An 18798-nucleotide genomic window follows, 5' to 3' on the forward strand; every position below is an offset into this window, starting at 1 on the left:
GTAATTCATGTTTGTGTCAAACTACATTGGAGTCAATGAAACAAGTGAAATCATTCTGACTTTCTTAGTTCCATAGGGGATGAATCTCTAATCACCTTACCCTGGGCAGGGGGAGGGGCATCTGCCTCCTGCCTCATTAATACCTAGATTTACTCCAAGTTCATCTTAGCTCTGTTACAAAATTCATCAATAACAAAAATAACTTCTTATGATATTTTCCTAAGTAAATAAATGCAAATTGCATAAGAGCTTTTAGAAGAAATCTTTAAAAAGAATACTTATGTTTTATGGTATGCCTACCTAAAAATAGCTTCTCCAAAACTTTTTGGTGACTTGAAACTTTAGGATCTTGCTAAATTAAGTCAAATGAAAGTTTATTGAATATCTAGATTATTCCCAAATAAAATGAGATACTGAAACACTGATTAATGAACATAGGATTCTTTTTACAGAGAAAATGAAGATATTTAGGACTACTGGGAAATATACTTGGTGCCACACTGAGAAAGTCCCTATAAGAAAGCACATGTTTAGGAAGCTATAAATGGTATTTATGAGTTCACCAATTTACAGAATGCTAATGTAAAATTAGCTTACTTCTTAATATAAAATTGCTTACTTTTTAATTTTCACTAGAATTTAAGTATTTTAAAGGTCAAGAATTCTAATTAACACATGCAATTAAAATTACTACAAAGTTAATAAAGAAAACATATTTACGTGTAAGGCCAAAAAAAGGTACAAAGAATGGAAATCGAATTTGTTAAGGGAAAGAAAGTAATTTTGTCCTAAAGCTGGTTATTTCTAAATGAGAAAGAAAATAAAGGATAAACTAAAATGGACATAGAACGATGTAAAAGGTTTGTTTTTGTGAGAAAAAAGGAATCTTTAGAAAGGAATTTTAAATGTGGCCAGGACTGGCTAAGATGAAAGCGAATTTAAGTTAATGAGTAAGCTAATGCAAAAGTAAACTTTGTTTTTTCGCTCTGTTAAGAGGACAAAGTTTTATTGAATATTGATCTGCTTTTGATAACAGATTGTGTTGTTATTTTTTTAACCTTTTAAGTAATCTGTTGTAACTTCCTGTATCTGCTTTTGAACTATTTTATTGCCATGTTTGCCAAAGAATTGATGCTTTTGAACTGTGGTGTTGGAGAAGACTTTTGAGAATCCCTTGGACTGCAAGGAGATCAAACTAATCAGTCCTAAAGAGATCAGTCCTGAATATTAATTGGAAGGACTGATATTGAAACTGAAGCTCCAGTACTTTGACCACCTGATGTGAAGAGCGAACTCATTGGAAGACCTTGATGATGGGAAAGATTGAAGGCAGGAGGAGAAGGGAGTGACAGAGGATGAGATGGTTGGATTGCATCACTGACTCAATGGTGAGTTCAAGCAAACTCTGGGAGTTACCGAAGGACAGAGAAACCTGGTGTGCTGGAGTCCATGGGGTTGCAAAGAGTCAGACTGAACTAAATTGAACTGATTGTCACATTGTTTAAGCAAATAAGCATTGTTTCACAGTGACCTATGATTCAACTTGACCAAGTGTTTTAAAACCCTTTGATATATCCATCAAACTTTCTCAAATAAAATTCTAAATGAAATCCCTTTATTATCTAAGTAACCTTGAGATTTTCAGAGGACCCCTGAAACATCCCAGAGAGATATTAAATTAATTGGCTTATTTGGTACATAAAATTACACAGGAACCATTGTCAAATAAGTGATAACCTTCTTAGGTTATATTGCATGGGTAAATGTTAATAATGTGTGTTCTAAAATTATATGGAAATCCTAAAATCTGTTATATGTTAGTATTAATGTCATCATTCATAATTCTAGTTATTACCTTAGAATGTATATCACAGAAATAACCAAATTTTCTTTATCAATTACATTATAGTCAGATCTTTACCATGCCATTTTAAGTCTTTTGTCATTTACACACAGTTAACATTTTATTCTGATGCTTTTGCAAAAATGCTACATCTTCAAGAAGGTTCATAGAAAGGACTTTTTGACAAGAACAAACTGCTGATAAACTTTCAGACCATACTTTTGAGCTGGGTAAGAATTTAGAGAACTCTAATGAAGAAATTGATGGCTTCATAAAACTACTAATCAAAGATCAAGAATTAGTTACATAAAACTGAATGAACTGAGGAATATGATTATAATTTTTGTGGCTTTTTGTCTGAAATATTACTAGTTTTTTAAATCTTTGTTTTCCAGACATAAGGAATCTTTCCTTTCGCGGTAACTAGAACTTGCAGCAATTCGATATGTTTGTAAATAAAGATGAAACATTTATTTATTTGTTTATTTTGCTGCACGACTTGCAGGGTCTTAATTTCCTGAAAGTGAAAGTTGCTCAGTCATGTCCTACTCTTTGCGACCCTACGGACTATACAGTCCATGGAATTCTCCAGGCAAGAATACTGGAGTGGGTAGCCTTTCCCTTCTCCAGGGGATCTTCCCAACCCAGGGATAGAACCCAGGTCTCCCGCATTGCAGGCAGATTCTTTACCAACTGAATCACAAGGGAAGCCCAAGAATACTGGAGTGGGTACCCTTTCTCTTCTCCAGGTGATCTTCCCTCCCCAGGAATCGAACCAGGGTCTCCTGCATTGCGGGAGGACTCTTGACCAACTGAGACATCAGGGAAGCCCTAACCGGAGATCAAACTTGGGTCCGGGCAGTGAAAGTGCCAAGATCTAACCACTGGACCAGCAGGGAATTCCTAAAACATTTATCTTTTTCTCTCTACCTGATCCCTTCTGGTGGGATCCCTCAAAAATCCCTCCAGAGTGAAGTAAGCCAGAAAGATAAAGACAAATACAGTTTACTAATGCATATATATGGACTTTAGAAAGATGGTAACGATAACCCTATATAAGAGACACAGATGTACAGAACAGACTTTTGGACTCTGTGGGAGAAGGCAAGGGTGGGATGTTTAGAGAGAACAGCATTGAAACATGTATATTATCAAGGGTGAAACAGATCACCAGCCCAGGTTGGATGCATGAGACAAGTGCTCGAACCTGGTGCACTGGGAAGACCCAGAGGGATCGGGTGGAGAGGGAGGTGGGAGGGGGGATCGGGATGGGGAATACATGTAAATCCATGGCTGATTCATGTCAATGTATGGCAAAAACCACTACAATATTGTAAAGTAATTAGCCTCCAACTAATAAAAATAAATGGAAAAAAAAAATCCCTCCAGAATTTCTTGTACCGCTACCCTCCACCCTGCCCTGGCACACTCTTATTCTGGTGGTATGGCACAGAAAAGAAAAAGACTCCTGGGAGTCAAAAAAGGAGATTTGATCCCAATGAAGAGCTTTGGATAGGACCAAACAGGAAGCTTATCCTTCCATCTGGAGCTCAATACGTTATTTTATAATATATTCACAAGCTAGCTCATTGGAACCCAGACAAGATGGTGTTATGGGGTAAACAATAATTTTGGAAGGCATCCTTTACAACAGCTCAGAAGGTTTATTCTTCAAAGATGTACCATTTGGCCAAAATGTTACTCATGGAAGCCGTTGCACGGTTCTCAAGGACATTTTCCTTTATCTGCAGGTCCGTTTGGAATTTGGCAGCTTGATTTTATACAAATGTCTCCCTCTCAGGGTAATCAGTATATTCTTGTTATGATTTGTATATTTCACATTGGGTTGAAGCATTCTTCTGCAGACAGCCCACGGCACAATCAGTAGGGAAACTCATTTTCGAAAGGGTGACCTTCTTTTGGGGAGTCCCCTCAGAAATGTGTGTTAGTCATTCAGTCATGTCTGACTCTCTGTGACCTCATGGAGCCCACCAGGCTCCTTTGTCCATGGGATTCTCCAGGCAAGAGTACTGGAGTGGGTTGCCATTTCCTCCTCCAGGGGATCTTCCCAACCCAGGGATTGAACCTGGGTCTCCTGCACTGTGGGCAGATTCTTTACCGACTGAGTCACCAGGGAAGCACCCTCTCCCCTCAGAAATACATAGCCATTAAAAAAAAAAAAAGAAAGAAATACATAGTGATAGAGGAACTCATTTTACTGGATAAATTAAGAAAATTTTAAGATTTGGCCAACTATGGAGCATTTCCATGGTGATTTTCCTCAGTCTTTTGGGTTAATGGAACCAGCTGGAACAATTAAAACCCAATTGGCTAAAACTGTAGACACTAAGTCCATTCCACTGACCCTCCTCAACCTCAGATCTACACCCTTCGATAGAAACATCATTGATTTCCTTTAGAGATCATCACAGGGAAACTAATGAGATTGGATGGAGGATTATATGGACCCATATTATTGAAAGGAAACATATCACATTATTACAAAAGTGTAATTGATGGTGAAGCACATGGTCTCTCACCTTAGGATATAGTTCCAGAAAGAATTCTTCTGGTGATTGAAGGCTTATTGCCTGTGGTGTGTATTTGCTTTTAGTGAGTGCATGCTCAGTTGCTAAGTTGTGTCTGACTCTTTGTGACCCCATGGACTGTAACTGGCCAGGATCGTCTGTCCTTGGAATTTTTTAGGCAAGAATAATGGAGTGGGCTGCCATATTCCCCTGCATGGGATCTTTCTATTCCCCTGCATGGGATCTTTCTGACCCAGGGATCGAACTCAGGTCTCATGCATTGGCAAGCAGATTCTTTAACACTGAGCAACCTGGGAAGTGCTTAGGGGCAGGTTGAAATGAGGCCGGTGCTCAGAAATATCAATTGAGAAGACCCCCACCTCCATCCCCTCCCCAAATTGCCCCATCTTTGCTCTCTTTCTCCATATCCTTGCTGGATTAACTGGATGTGACTTCTCTGAGCTGAAGACCCCACCTCCTCCCAGGAATGTCACATTATAGTTCCAACAAGGCTCCTACACTTATACAATAAGAATAGACACCTGATATATGGCAGGAGCAAGGTAGGGAGGCTCATTGCTGAGTCCAACGTTAACTCTTTAGGTGCTGTTTTCTGGGGGAGATTGGGGGATTCTGGGGTGGCCAGGGCTACATGGGAACAGTAGGGGAGACCCTCAGGGCAGTGGCTATTTACTACGAAGTCCAGGAAGTATTTAGATATTTTATCAATATTATGGCCTTGTCAGTCTGGCCCCAAGATCCTAAAACGCTAACGGTCTCTAATTTAAGAACTCAAGCTCCATGTGTCAGTGTGATAACAGCAGGGAAGAGCATGGACTTAAACTTCAGCTAGACCTGTCTTTATGGGCTTCCTTGGTAACTCAGCTGGTAAAGAATTTACCTGCAATGTATGAGACCCTGGTTCGATTCCTGGGTTGGGAAGATCCCCTGGAGAAGGGATAGACTACTAACCCCAGTATTCTTGGGCTTCCCTGGTAGCTCGTAAAAATCTGCCTGCAATGCAGGAGACCTGGGTTCAATCCCTGGGTTGGGAAGATTTCTTAGAGGAGGAGATGGCAACCCACTCCAGTATTCTTGCCTGGAGGATCCCCATGGACAGAGGAGCCTGGAGGGCTAGAGTCCATGGGGTTGCAAAGAGTCACACAACTAAATGACTAAGCATAACACAGACCTGTCTTTAATTCTGCACCTACCAGTTCTACATCTCTTGGAGCCCCTGATTTGCCATGTGCGAAATGAGACAATGCCTGTAAGGTATGAGCCCAGGATTAGCCCAAATAAATATCACTTCTTGGAGATTGTTCCTGGGTGTACAGTTTTTTTCTTTCTTTCTTCTTTTTTGTAATGCAATTGCTTGACTTAAGTTTGATTGTCAGAGACATCCATTTCAGAGGTATCTGCTTCCAAGGTGCCTTTCTCAAATAAACACATTACTGGTCACAGGACTAGGTGAACAGCCAGCCCACATTCTCCCACTGAGGCCTTTTGTTTTTGAGCTCTTGGTTGACATCAGTAACATTAGATCATTTGGGCTGCTTGCTTTTTTCTCTTCTTACACTTTATCTATTTTTCCACACTCTATTTTCATTTGATTTTTAAATTAATTAATTAATTTGGCAGCACCAGATCTTAGTTGTGGCACTTGAGATCTTTAGTGATGGCCTGTAGAATCTAGTTCCCTGATCAGAGATTGAACCCAAGCTCCCTGCATTGGGAGCGCAAAGTCTTAGCCACTGGACCACCTGGGAAGTCCCCTGTCTTCCCACACTTTAAATTCATGCTCTTCTGTTTTGAATTCACCAGTGAAGAGTGGGCCAGTGAAACCCTAGGTGCCCATTCTTTACACCAATAAGAGCAGAACCCCAGGTTTGCCCCCAACCCCTCTGTACTCCCCACCCCCCAACTCCCATCTATACGAGAGACCTCACTGAGTGGCTCCAGCTGTGTTATGTAATTTCTAGGTCTTGTAAATAATAAATCTCTATTTTTTCCCCTCAAAGTTTCCTGATGGTTATTGCTGAAGGGCATCTTGCAATCATAATAAAAACACCAAGGGCCAGTCCAATCACAAACACTGATTATTGATAGCCTGAGGCCAGCAAAAACACTGGGGATTTAGAAAAGGCAGAGGAACCAGAGATCAAATTGCCAACATCTGTTGGATCACTGAAAAAGCAAGAGAATTCCAAACAAACATCTACTTCTCTTTCATTGACTATGCTAAAGCCTTTGACTGCATAGATCACAACAAACTATGAGAAATTCTTAAAGAAATGGGAATACCATACCACCTTACCAGCCTTCTGAGAAAGCTGTATGTGGGTTAAGAAGTAAGTTATAACCAGACATGCAACAATGGACTGGTTCACAATTGGGAAAGGAATGCATCAAGGCTATATATGGTCACCCTGCTTATTTAACTTCTATGCGGAGTACATCATGTGAAATGCCAGGCTGGATGAAGCTCAAGCTGGAGTCAAGATTGCCAGGAGAAATATCAACCACCTCAGAAATGCAGATGATATCACCCTCATGGCAGAAAGCGAAGAATTAAAGAGCCTCTTGATGAGGGTGAAAGAGGAGAGTGAAAAACCTGGCTTAAAACTCAACATTCCGAAAATGAAGATCATGGCATCCAGTCCCATCACTTCATGGCAAATAGATGGGGAAAAAATGGAAACAGTGGCAGATTTTATTTTCTTTGGATCAAAAGTCACTGCAGATGGTGACTGTGGCCATGAAATTAAAAGATGCTTGCTCCTTGGAAGAAAAGTTATGACAAACCTGACAGAGTATTAAAAATCAGAGACATCACTTTGCCAACAAAGGTCTATATAGTCAAAGCTATGGTTTTTCCAGTAGTCATGTATGGTTGTGAGAGTTGGACCATAAAGAAGGCTGAGCACTGAAGAACTGATACTTTTGAATTATGGTGCTAGAGAAGACTCTTCAGAGTCCCTTGGACTGCAAGGAGATCAAACCAGTCACTCCTAAAGGAAATCAACCCTGAATGTTCATTGGAAGGACTGATGCTGAAGCTGAAGCTCCAATACTTTGTCCACCTGATGTGAAGAGCCAACTCATTGGAAGAGACCCTGATCTTGGGAAAGATTTAAGGCAGGAGGAGAAGTGGGCAACAGAGGATGAGATGGTTGGATAGCATTACCAACTCAAAGGACATGAGTTTGAGTAACTCTGGAAGATAGTGAAGGACAGGGAAGCCTGGTGTGTTGCAGTCCGTGGGATTGCAAAGAGTCAGACATGATTTAGCAACTGAACAGCAACAACAAATCTGTGAAGCAAAATAATGCCATGCTTAAGAGCTCAAGCTCTGAAGTCAAGCAGATCCTGTTGAAGTGGCAGGCCAGCCACCTAATAGCCGTGACCTTGAGAAAGGCCTTTTGCCACTTTGCGAAGTCTCACTTCCCTCAGCCCCGTCCCTCTCTCTTGCTCACTTTGCTCCAAAATAACTGGCTCCCTCTCTGTTTCTGAAGACAGTGGGCCCATCAACCTCAGGGCCTTTGCACTAGCTGGTTCATCTGCTGGGAATGCCTTTGCACTAGCTGGTTCATCTGCTGGGAATGCTCTCCACCAGTATATCCAGATGGCGCCCACTCTCATCCCCTCTAGGTCTTTGCTCAAAGACTCTCCTTCTCAGGGCAGCCTCTCCTCACTTATTTAAAATTACCACCCCCTCTGCCTAGCATTTCCTTTGTCCTTTCTCTGCTCTATTTTTGACCACAGCACTTATCACCATCTGATGCACCATGTATTTTTGATTAGTATTTTTAAATTTTAAGTATAGTTGATCTGCAGTGTTGTATTAGTTTCTGTTGTACAGTAAGGGGATTCAGTTTTATATATATATATATGTATAAATATCTGGCTTCCCAAGTGGCCCAGATGGTAAAGAATCTGCCTACAGTGCAGAAGATCTGGGTTATCCCTGAGTCAAGAAGATCCCCTGGAAAAGGAAATGGAAACCCATGCCAGCATTCTAGCCTGGAGAATTCCATGGACAGAGGAGTCTGGAGTACTACAGTCCATGGGATTGCAAAGATTGTGAGTGACTAACCATATCAATAACCTCAGATATGCAGATGATACCACCATTATGGCAGAAAGTGAAGAGGAACTAAAAAGCCTCTTGATGAAAGTGAAAGAGGAGAGTGAAAAAGTTGGCTTAAAGCTCAACATTCAGAGAACTAAGATCATGGCATCTGGTCCCATCACTTCATGGCAAATAGATGGGGAAACAGTGGAAACTGTCAGACTTTATTTTTTTGGGCTCCAAAATCACTGCAGATGGTGATTGCAGCCATGAAATTAAAAGACGCTTACTCCTTGGAAGGAAAGTTATGACCAACCTAGATAGCATATTAAAAAGCAGAGACGTTAACTTTGCCAACAAAGGTCCATCTAGTCAAGGCTATGGTTTTTCCAGTGGTCATGTATGGATGTGAGAGTTGGACTGTGAAGAAAGCTGAGTGCCGAGAAATTGATGCTTTTGAACTGTGGTGTTGGAGAAGACTCTTGAGAGTCCCCTGGACTACAAGGAGATCCAACCAGTCCATCCTAAAGGAGATCAGTCCTGGGTGTTCATTGGAAGGACTGATGCTGAAGCTGAAACTCCAATACTTTGGCCACCTCATGCAAAGAGTTGACTCATTGGACAAGACCTGATGCAGGGAGGGATTGGGGGCAGAAGGAGAAGGGGACAACAGAGGATGAGATGGCTGGATGGCATCACCGACTCGATGGACATGAGTTTGAGTAAATTCCGGGAGTTGGTGATGGACAGCGAGGCCTGGTGTGCTGCGATTCATGGGGTCACAAAGAGTCAGACACGACTGAGCCACTGAACTGAACTGAACTGAACCAGCTGGCACTAGTGGTAAAGAACCCACTTGCCAGTAAAGGAGACAGACACAGTTTTGACTCCTGGGTGGGGAAGATACCCTGGAGGACGGTATGGGAACCCACACCAGTATTCTGCCTGGAGAATCCCATGGGCGAAGGAGTCTTGTGGGCTTCAGTCCAAAGGGTTGCAAAGAGTCAGACACGACTGAAGCAATGTAGCATGCATGCACACACACACACACACACACACACACACACATATATATTCATATTCTTTCCCATTATGGTTTGTCACAGAATATTGAATATAGTTTCTTGTGCTATACAGTGGGAGCTTGTTTATTTTATATATAGTAGTTTGATATGGCATATCTTTTGCTTTTTACTTATTATTTGTTTCCAAACATACAGGAATGTAAACACTTTGAGGGCAGTGTAAACTCTGTCAGTTTTATCCACAGCTACTGTGTCAGGTGTATCATTTGTTAAGTGAGTGAGTAAATGAATTAATAAAACTGACAAAGAGGAATGACTGGATAAGCAAAATGTGGTATATCCATACAGTGAATGTTATTCAGCCTTATAAAGGAACAAAATTATACTCATACTATACCATAGATGAACCTTGAGGACATTATGGTAAGTGAAGTAAAAGGTGAAAGTGAAAGTCACTCTAGTTGTGTCCGACTCTCTGCAAACCCATGGACTATACAGCCCATGGAATTCTCCAGGCCAGAATACTGGAGTGGGTTGCCATGCCCTTCTCCAGGGGATCTTCCCAACCCAGGGATCGAACTGAGGTCTCCCACATTACAGGCAGATTCTTTTCCAACTGAGCCACGAGGGAAGCCCTAAATGAAGTAAGCCAGTCACAAAAGGACAAATGCTGCTTGATTGCTCTTATATAATCTATCCAGAGCAGCCAAATTCATAGAGACAGGAAGTGGAAAGGTGGTTGCCAGGGGCTGGGGGGAACGGAGAATGGGGAGGGTTTTTTTTTTCCATTTATTTTTATTAGTTTTATTAGTTTTATTACTCCTTGGAAGGAAAGTTATGACCAACCTAGACAGCATATTAAAAAGAAGAGACATTACTTTGTCAACAAAGGTCTGTCTGGTCAAGACTATGGTTTTTCCAGTGGTCATGTATGGATGTGGGTGCTGGACTAAAAAGAAAGCTGAGTGCCGAGAAATTGATGCTTTTGAACTGGGTATTGGAGAAGACTCTTGAGAGTCCCTTGGACTGCAAGGAGATCCAACCAGTCCATCCTAAAGGAGATCAGTCCTGGGTGTTCATTGGAAGGACTGATATTGAAGCTGAAACTACAATACTTTGGCCACTTCATGTGAAGAGCTGACTCATTTGAAAAGACCCTGATTCTGGGAAAGATTGAGGGCAGGAGGAGAAGTGGACAACAGAGGATGAGATGGTTGGATGGCATCACCAACTCTAAGGACATGGGTTTGGGTGGACTCCGGGAATTGGTGATGGACAGGGAGGCCTGGTGTGCTGTGGTTCATGGGGTCGCAAAGAGTCAGACACGACTGAGTGATTGAACTGAACTAATGAAGTTTGCCTTTGTGCCTTAGTTCTTTTAGTTCTTTGTCATTTTTCATTTTCTTTTTTAACCCTCAGACAGATGGGATAATTATTAGGGACATATAATTGTCCCTGGTGGTTTGGCTGCAAGGAATCTGCCTGTCAAGCAGGAGACTTGGGTTCGACCTCTGGGTTGGGACGATCTGCTGGAGAAGAAAATGGCAACCCATTCCAGTATTCTTGCCTGGGAAATCCAGCAGACAGGGAGGCCTGGTGTGCTGTGGTTCATGGGGTCACAAAAGAGTCAGACACAACTTAGCGACTAAACAAAACAAAACAAAACAAATAACCATAAAAGGGAAGCAGGGATAAAGGGTTTAAATAAAGGGGTAGCTGGATATGGATGTGGATGGAGCTTGGCTCACTCAGGCTGGGGTGTAGGATGGAGCTGTAAATGGGAAGGAAAGGAGGTTGGCAGGGGTCTGGGGCCAGGGTTAGCTCTCCCCGGAACTGTCACGTTCCTTTGAGGAAGTCTGAAGATATCCAGATCAAACTTTGCTTTTCACATCACTGGGGAGTTTTCTCTGTTAGGGGAGGAGGAGAAAACATGCTTTATCTGATGGTTGTTAGTTCATCTCCACATACTTAGAGAAGGTTGGAGCTCCCCTGGTGTCCTGCCCCATGTAGTGGACACTATGGTGGCCACCCACACCTCCTTCGGGACTGAGGCATTTATTTCTAGCCCCTGGGAGCGTCTGCTGCTAACAACTCAGACCTGACCCCTTTCCAAAAATTGCCTTTGACAAAGGGAGCTTATATTGCCCTGGTCAGACCCGCTCCTCACAGAAAGCCGTGACCAACCACTGTTGATGCAGGAGTATGAAGCCAGCCCCTTGCTCTTGTTTGGGACAGCTCTGTGGGCACCAGAGTCCCAGAGCCCCAGGTGGGACCGACCGGAGCCTCCATGCAGTCATTTCACAGTCCACTACCACCTGCTCCCCATCCTGCAACCTCAGCTTCCCCAGGGGGGTCACTCCCTGGAGGCTTCCCTGGTGAAACTCTTGCATGCATATCTCCATCTCGCCGTCTATTTCTCGGAAACCAACTTCAGACACGCTGTGCTCACAACAGCGTAACTGTGTAGAAGCCCCTGGTGTCCTTGTCTTTCGAAGTAAAATACTGACTCAAGAGTTAATGATTGGGAAAAGTGAAGATGTAGCAACAAAGAAGAGCTGTTGGGCTAACTCAGCCATGTAAGAGAGTCACCAAACTCCCAGTTCTCTGAAAGATATAGATAAAGCCTAACACACATTTGTAAGTTGTTTTTGTTTTTACAGGAAGAAGATCCCCCGCCACCAACCCAAATCAAAAAGAAGACCCGCTGTGCAGATGAAAACTGCTGACCACAAGAACATAGACCCTAGACTGGTTGAAACCAGAAGGTTGATGATGCTTGAAACTTCACCTTGATGCCAACCAATCCAAGAACTGTCCACGAATTGATCACATCCTGCTCCCTAAACACTATAAAACTCCTTACTACCCCCTCCAGGGTGGGCCATGCAGTCTTCAGGGCATTAGCCCACTGTGGCCCCCTTTGCCTGGCAAAGAAATTAAAGCTACTCTTTTCTACTTCCCTCCAAATTCCATCTCCATGTTTCTTCTTGGCACTGGTGAACAGAGGCTGAGTTTGGGCAACAAGAGTAGGTGTAGACCTGGGATTTCTCAATCCAGGCAATTCCAGGGCAAAACACGATTTCCCAGGAACCTCCTCTCTCCTTCACAGTGACTGACGCAAATGCCCCATGTGGACCAGATCAGATAGACACTTCTCTCTATACTGTGCACTTGTTCATCTGAGGGCCAGGGAAGGCCTTCTGGAGAAGGTGACTTCTAGCAAGTTCTAGGAGAGGAGAGAGTGAGCCACAAGAGTCTCTGAGTGAAGGGCATTTCCCTGGTGCAAAGCCCTGAAATAAGAGAATCCCTAGAACATGCAAGGACAATGAGGAGGTCAAGTGGGCTGGAGTTAGCTAGGAAGACAATATAGGAGGTGAGCTCAAAGAGGGGACTGGAGGGTACATGATGCAAGGTCACTGGTTTTTACTTAGAGATGGGAGCCATGGGGGAGTTTTATGCAGAGGAGTGCTTACTCACTCAGTTGTGTCTGACTCTTTGTGACCCTTTGGACTGTAGCCCACCAGGCTCCTCTGTCCATGGGATTTCCCAGGCAAGAATACTGGAATGGGCTGCCATTTCTTTCTCCAGGGTATCTTCCTGACCCAAAGATCAAACAAGTCTTCTGTGTCTCCTGCATTGTAGACAGGATTCTTTATCCATTGAGCCATCAGGAAGCTCTCTAAGCAGAGGACGGATATGACTTAACAGGAGTTATTAGACTGCTCTGGCTTTGGTGTTGACAGTAGTTGGAAAAATAATCAAAATAGCTAATACGTTTGAGCATTTACTATGTACCATCAATCCACTGGGTCCTCACAACCATACAGAGTATTGTGGTAGTATTATTATATCGTTTGGATCGTAGAGGAGACTGAAGCTCAGAGAGGTTGAGTCACTTTCCCAGAATTGTACAGCTGGGCAGTGGAGGTGCAGGGATTCTAGGTGACTCCAGAGCTCTAGTTCTCAACAGCTGTGCTTTGGTGTTCCATCAGGGAGCTGGCAATCCAAGACCTCCTTGGGTTGGGGTGGGGGTCAGGCTGTAGATGGATTCAGGAACCTAATACTGAGAGGCCCAGTCTTGCAGCTCTACCTAGGAGACTGGAAACACCAGCTGAACCCAGAGGATCCATACTTAGCCTGTACCTTGGGCATATGGTATCCCTGGAACTGGGTGTCCTGGGTGATGGCACGGGGTATGCCCAGAGGTAGGATGTCAGCAAACCTCAGGATCTCATGGAGGACAGCATCTGTGTGTGGTGTCTGGGCCCTGTCCCCCTGGCAGGGCCACCTCTCTGGCCCCACCAAATGGTCAATCTCTTGCTGTATGAGTTCTGCTCCATTCAGAAAAGGGTGGGAAAAAGGAAGTCCTGACAATGGGAAGGCTTGTCATCCTGGGCACCCACCCCTACCCTCAACTTCCTAGGTTTCAAGCCCAGGATTGCATTAATGGCAGTCACCTTGCATTCTCTAAAACAGATACCCGGATTTCCCTGGGGGTCCAGGGGTTAAGAATCTACCTGTCAATGCAGGGGACATGGGTTCGATCTTCCTAGGTCAGGAAGATCCCAAATGACATGGGCAACTAAGCCTGTGAACCACAACTACTACCTAGAGCCCATGCTCTGCAACAAAAGAAGCCACCACAAAGAGAAGCCTGCACACTGAAAGAAAAAGGAGCCCCTGCTTGCCGGAATTAGAGAAAACCCATGCATAGCAAGGAGGACCCAGGGCAGCCAAAAATAAATTAAAAAAAATGGGTACCCCACTCCACCCCACTCCCCCAGCCTCCAAGCAAGGTAGGTGTTATTAGAACTTGATCCTTATACCCAGCTTGACAACATCAGAAGAGAAAGGGCTGGTCCTTACCTGTAACCTATGGGTCCTTCAGAAGGACCAGGAGCCCATATCTGAGGGTGGTGCTGGTTGTCTCCATCCTGGCAAAAAAATGTTGAGAGTACAGCTGAGCAAATTCTCTTCACTAAATTCTGAGTGTGTGTGTGTGGGGGGTCCCCTTCCTCCTACACGCAAAAACACTGGATGCTGGAATTAGACAGGAGACAAAAGAGACTTTTCAGATAGCCAGAAGATCTATTCAGATCCCTCATTACACTTCTCCTTCCTGACTCTCTGCCTACAGCAGGCATCACCAATCAATCTCAGAACTCTTTGATACTAAACCTCAGAATCCTTCTCAGATGAACAAAGTTAACACCTGAAATGAAGCCTGTTTATAGTTCCAGAGTTAGAACAAAGGCTGCCCCATCAGAATTTCTATTTTACTGATGGAAAACCAGAGGCTCAGAGATGTGGGGGAAATTGTACCCTCTCACACAATAAACTGAAAGGCAGAGTTGGGAATTCGGGACCCAAGGCTCTTGAGTCTCATCCAAGGATACCCCAAGACCCTCACCTCCTACTAGATCCCAGAATGCACTGCATCTTGCTCCAAGTGTCACCTGTTGCATTCGAGTGAGGAAGGCATCCTTGAAATCCTGGGGACTGAGCCAGGTCCAAGGAGACCTTATGCTTCCTCAACACTCCAGTCACAAGCTCCTTCTGTTTCTCAAAGACCTCAAAGAGACAGCTGTGTGGACCAGGAAGGGGGCTCAGAAAAGCAGGGAAAAGGTCATATATCTTGGGGGGAAAAGAGGCCCTGGAGAGAATGTGTCTTGGCACATGTTATTCCCTCTGCCTGAAATCCTGTTCCCCATCCTTCCTCTCAGTTTTGCTGGTTTACTCCTGTTCATCACTGAGGTTTCACGTTGGATGTGATCTCCTCCAGGAAGCCTTCCCTGACCTCCAGACGATGACAAGCAGTTTCTCTGTGCTGCCATGGCTGCGTGAGCATCAGCTCCCATTTCCGCCCCCCACCCCCCGACATATTACTGTCTGGTGACTGTTCCATCTCTCCCTCTGGGATGAGAGTTCTGTGAGGGCAGGTCCCAGTGAGACTGGCTGGGACCTGGGACCCTTCACTGGAGTGCTAGCTCTTGGACAAACATCTCCGGGAGCAACAGAAAACAAAGAAACTAGAAACTGCTGAAATTAACTGCATGCACGCACAGTTGGGGCAATTAGGAAGAAAAACATCAAAGAGGCCACAAACCAATGTCCACTTCTGAGGTGCCCAGAGGAAAAGCAGGGTGCTGCACATGATCTGCCCCACCCACAGCACCACTGAGGGAGTGGGCAGACCACCTAAGCTATGCCTCTTGCCCAATCCACCTATCCGCCCCTATCCTCACCCCGTTTAAGAAGGCAGCTTGCCCCCCTTTGGAGAGAGCAAAGGAACTTGTTTCCTATTTTCACTTTTTGGTATTGCAGCCTAAGCCCCCCAAAAGCCTTGCCTGAAATTCTCCTCTGGTATCTAGTCAATTTATATTGATTAAAGAGTTCAAGGTTACCGGGTCAGGGCCACTATGGCTATCTGGGCCACCCTTGTGTCTTCCCCTTGTTGGCCAGTGCAGGTTGGCACAGGATAGCAGATTCAGTGAGTATGGACTGAATGATTGTGAAATCTGCCATGGCCCAGATCCCTCTGGGCTGTCAGGTTTGGTGACATGTCTGTCAACCCTTGATGACACAGCTAGGTATATCTTGGCTCCTAGAGTGTCTCCAGTATCCAACCAAGAGGTGAACACACATACAGGCTTATTTATTTATTTTAATTTATTTTATTATTATTATTTATTTATTTTTATTAGTTGGAGGCTAATTACTTTACAATATTGTAGTGGTTTTTGCCATACATTGACATGAATCAGCCATGGATTTACATGTGTTCCCCATCCTGATCCCTCCTCCTGCCTCCCTCCCCATCCCATCCCTCTGGGTCTTCCCAGTGCACCAGCCCTGAGCACCTGTCTCATGCATCCAACCTGGGCTGGTGGTCTGTTTCACCCTTGATAGTATACTTGTTTCAATGCTATTCTCTCAGAACATCCCACCCTCACCTTCTCCCACAGAGTCCAAAAGTCTGTTCTGTACATCTGTGTCTCTTTTTCTGTTTTGCATGTTGGGTTATCATTACCATCTTTTTAAATTCCATATATATGCGTTAGTATACTGTATTTGTCTTTATCTCTCTGGCTTACTTCACTCTGTATAATGAGCTCCAGATTCATCCATCTAATTAGAACTGATTCAAATGAATTTTTTTCAATGGCTGAGTAATATTCCATGGTGTATATGTACCATAGCTTCCTTATCCATTCATCTGCTGATGGGCATCTAGGTGGCTTCCATGTCCTGGCTATTATAAACAGTGCTGTGATGAACATTGGGATTCATGTGTCTCTTTCAGATCTGGTTTCCTCGGTGTGTATGCCCAGAAGTGGGATTGCTGGGTCATATGGCAGTTCTTTTTCCAGTTTTTTAAGGAATCTCCACACTGTTCTCCATAGCAGCTGTACTAGTTTTCATTCCCAACAGCAGTGTAAGAGGGTTCCTTTTTCTCCACACCCTCTCCAGCATTTATTGCTTGTAGACTTTTGGATAGCAGCCATCCTGACTGGCGTGTAATGGTACCTCATTGTGGTTTTGATTTGCATTTCTCTGATAATGAGTGATGTTGAGCATCTTTTCATGTGTTTGTTAGCCATCTGTATGTCTTCTTTGGAGAAATGTCTGTTGAGTTCTTTGGCCCATTTTTTGATTGGGTCATTTATTTTTCTGGAGTTGAGCTGGAGGAGTTGCTTGTATATTTTTGAGATTAATCCCTTGTCTGTTGCTTCATTTGCTATTATTTTCTCCCAATCTGAGGGCTGTCTTTTCAGCTTGCTTATAGTTTCCTTTGTTGTGCAAAAGCTTTTAAGTTTCATTAGGTCCCATTTGTTTATTTTTGCTTTTATTTCCAATATTCTGGGAGGTGGGTCATAGAGGATCCTGCTGTGATTTATGTCAGAGAGTGTTTTGCCTATGTTCTCCTCTAGGAGTTTTATAGTTTCTGGACTTACATTTAGATCTTTAATCCATTTTGAGTTTATTTTTGTGTATGGTGTTAGAAAGTGTTCTAGTTTCATTCTTTTACAGGTGATTGACCAGTTTTCCCAGCACTACTTGTTAAAGAGGTTGTCTTTTTTCCATTGTATATCCTTGCCTCCTTTGTCGAAGATAAGGTGACCATAGGTTCGTGGATTTATCTCTGGGCTTTCTATTCTGTTCCATTGATCTATATTTCTGTCTTTGTGCCAGTACCATACTGTCTTGATGACTGTGGCTTTGTAGTAGAGCCTGAAGTCGGGCGGGTTGATTCCTCTAGTTCCATTCTTCTTTCTCAAGATTACTTTGGCTATTCGAGGTTTTTTGTATTTCCATACAAATTGTGAAATTATTTGTTCTAGTTCTCTGAAAAATACAGTTGGTAGCTTGATAGGGATTGCATTGAATCTATAGATCGCTTTGGGTAGTATACTCATTTTCACAATATTGATTCTTCCAATCCATGAACATGGTATATTTCTCCATCTGTTTGTGTCCTCTTTGATTTCTTTCATTAGTGTTTTATAGTTTTCTATATATAGGTCTTTTGTTTCTTTAGGTAGATATACTCCTAAGTATTTTATTCTTTTTGTTGCAATGGTGAATGGTATTGTTTCCTTAATTTCTCTTTCTGTTTTCTCATTGTTAGTGTATAGGAATGCAAGGGATTTCTGTGTGTTAATTTTATATCCTGCAACATTACTATATTCGTTGATTAGCTCTAGTTATTTTCTGGTAGAGTCTTTACGGTTTTCTATACAGAGGATCATGTCATCTGCAAACAGAGAGAGTTTTACTTCTTTTCCTATCTGGATTCCTTTTATTTCTTTTTCTGCTCTGATTGCTGTGGCCAGCACTTCCAAAACTATGTTGAATAGTAGTGGTGAGAGTGGACACCCTTGTCTTGTTCCTGACTTTAGGGGAAATGCTTTCAATTTTTCACCATTGAGGGTAAGGCTTGCTGTGGATTTGTCATATATAGCTTTTACAAGTTGAGGTATGGTCCTTCTATTCCTGCATTCTGGAGAGTTTTTATCATAAATGGATGTTGAATTTTGTCAAAGGCTTTTTCTGCATCTATTGAGATAATCATATGGTTTTTATCTTTCAATTTGTTAATGTGGTGTATTACATTGATTGATTTGTGGATATTAAAGAATCCTTGCATTCCTGGGATAAAGCCCACTTGGTCATGATGCATGAATTTTTTAATATGTTGTTGGATTCTGTTCACTAGAATTTTGTTAAGGATTTTTGCATCTATGTTCATCAGTGATATTGGCCTGTAGTTTTCCTTTTTGTGTGGCATCCTTGTCTGGTTTTGGTATTAGGGTGATGGTGGCCTCATAG

The 18798-nt window shown here is 43.0% G+C and overlaps 1 long non-coding RNA gene across 1 annotated transcript; it reads left to right on the plus strand.

Moving 5' to 3' along the window:
* The first annotated feature begins 1053 nt into the window (after positions 1-1053).
* Positions 1054-12433, plus strand: LOC139030035 (uncharacterized). Its single transcript, XR_011482358.1, has 2 exons — positions 1054-1388; positions 12129-12433. It is a non-coding gene; the product is annotated as an uncharacterized lncRNA (long non-coding RNA).
* Positions 12434-18798: the final 6365 nt, after the last annotated feature.

Source organism: Odocoileus virginianus, chromosome 20 (assembly GCF_023699985.2).
Source record: "Odocoileus virginianus isolate 20LAN1187 ecotype Illinois chromosome 20, Ovbor_1.2, whole genome shotgun sequence".
NCBI classification, from domain to species: domain Eukaryota; kingdom Metazoa; phylum Chordata; class Mammalia; order Artiodactyla; family Cervidae; genus Odocoileus; species Odocoileus virginianus.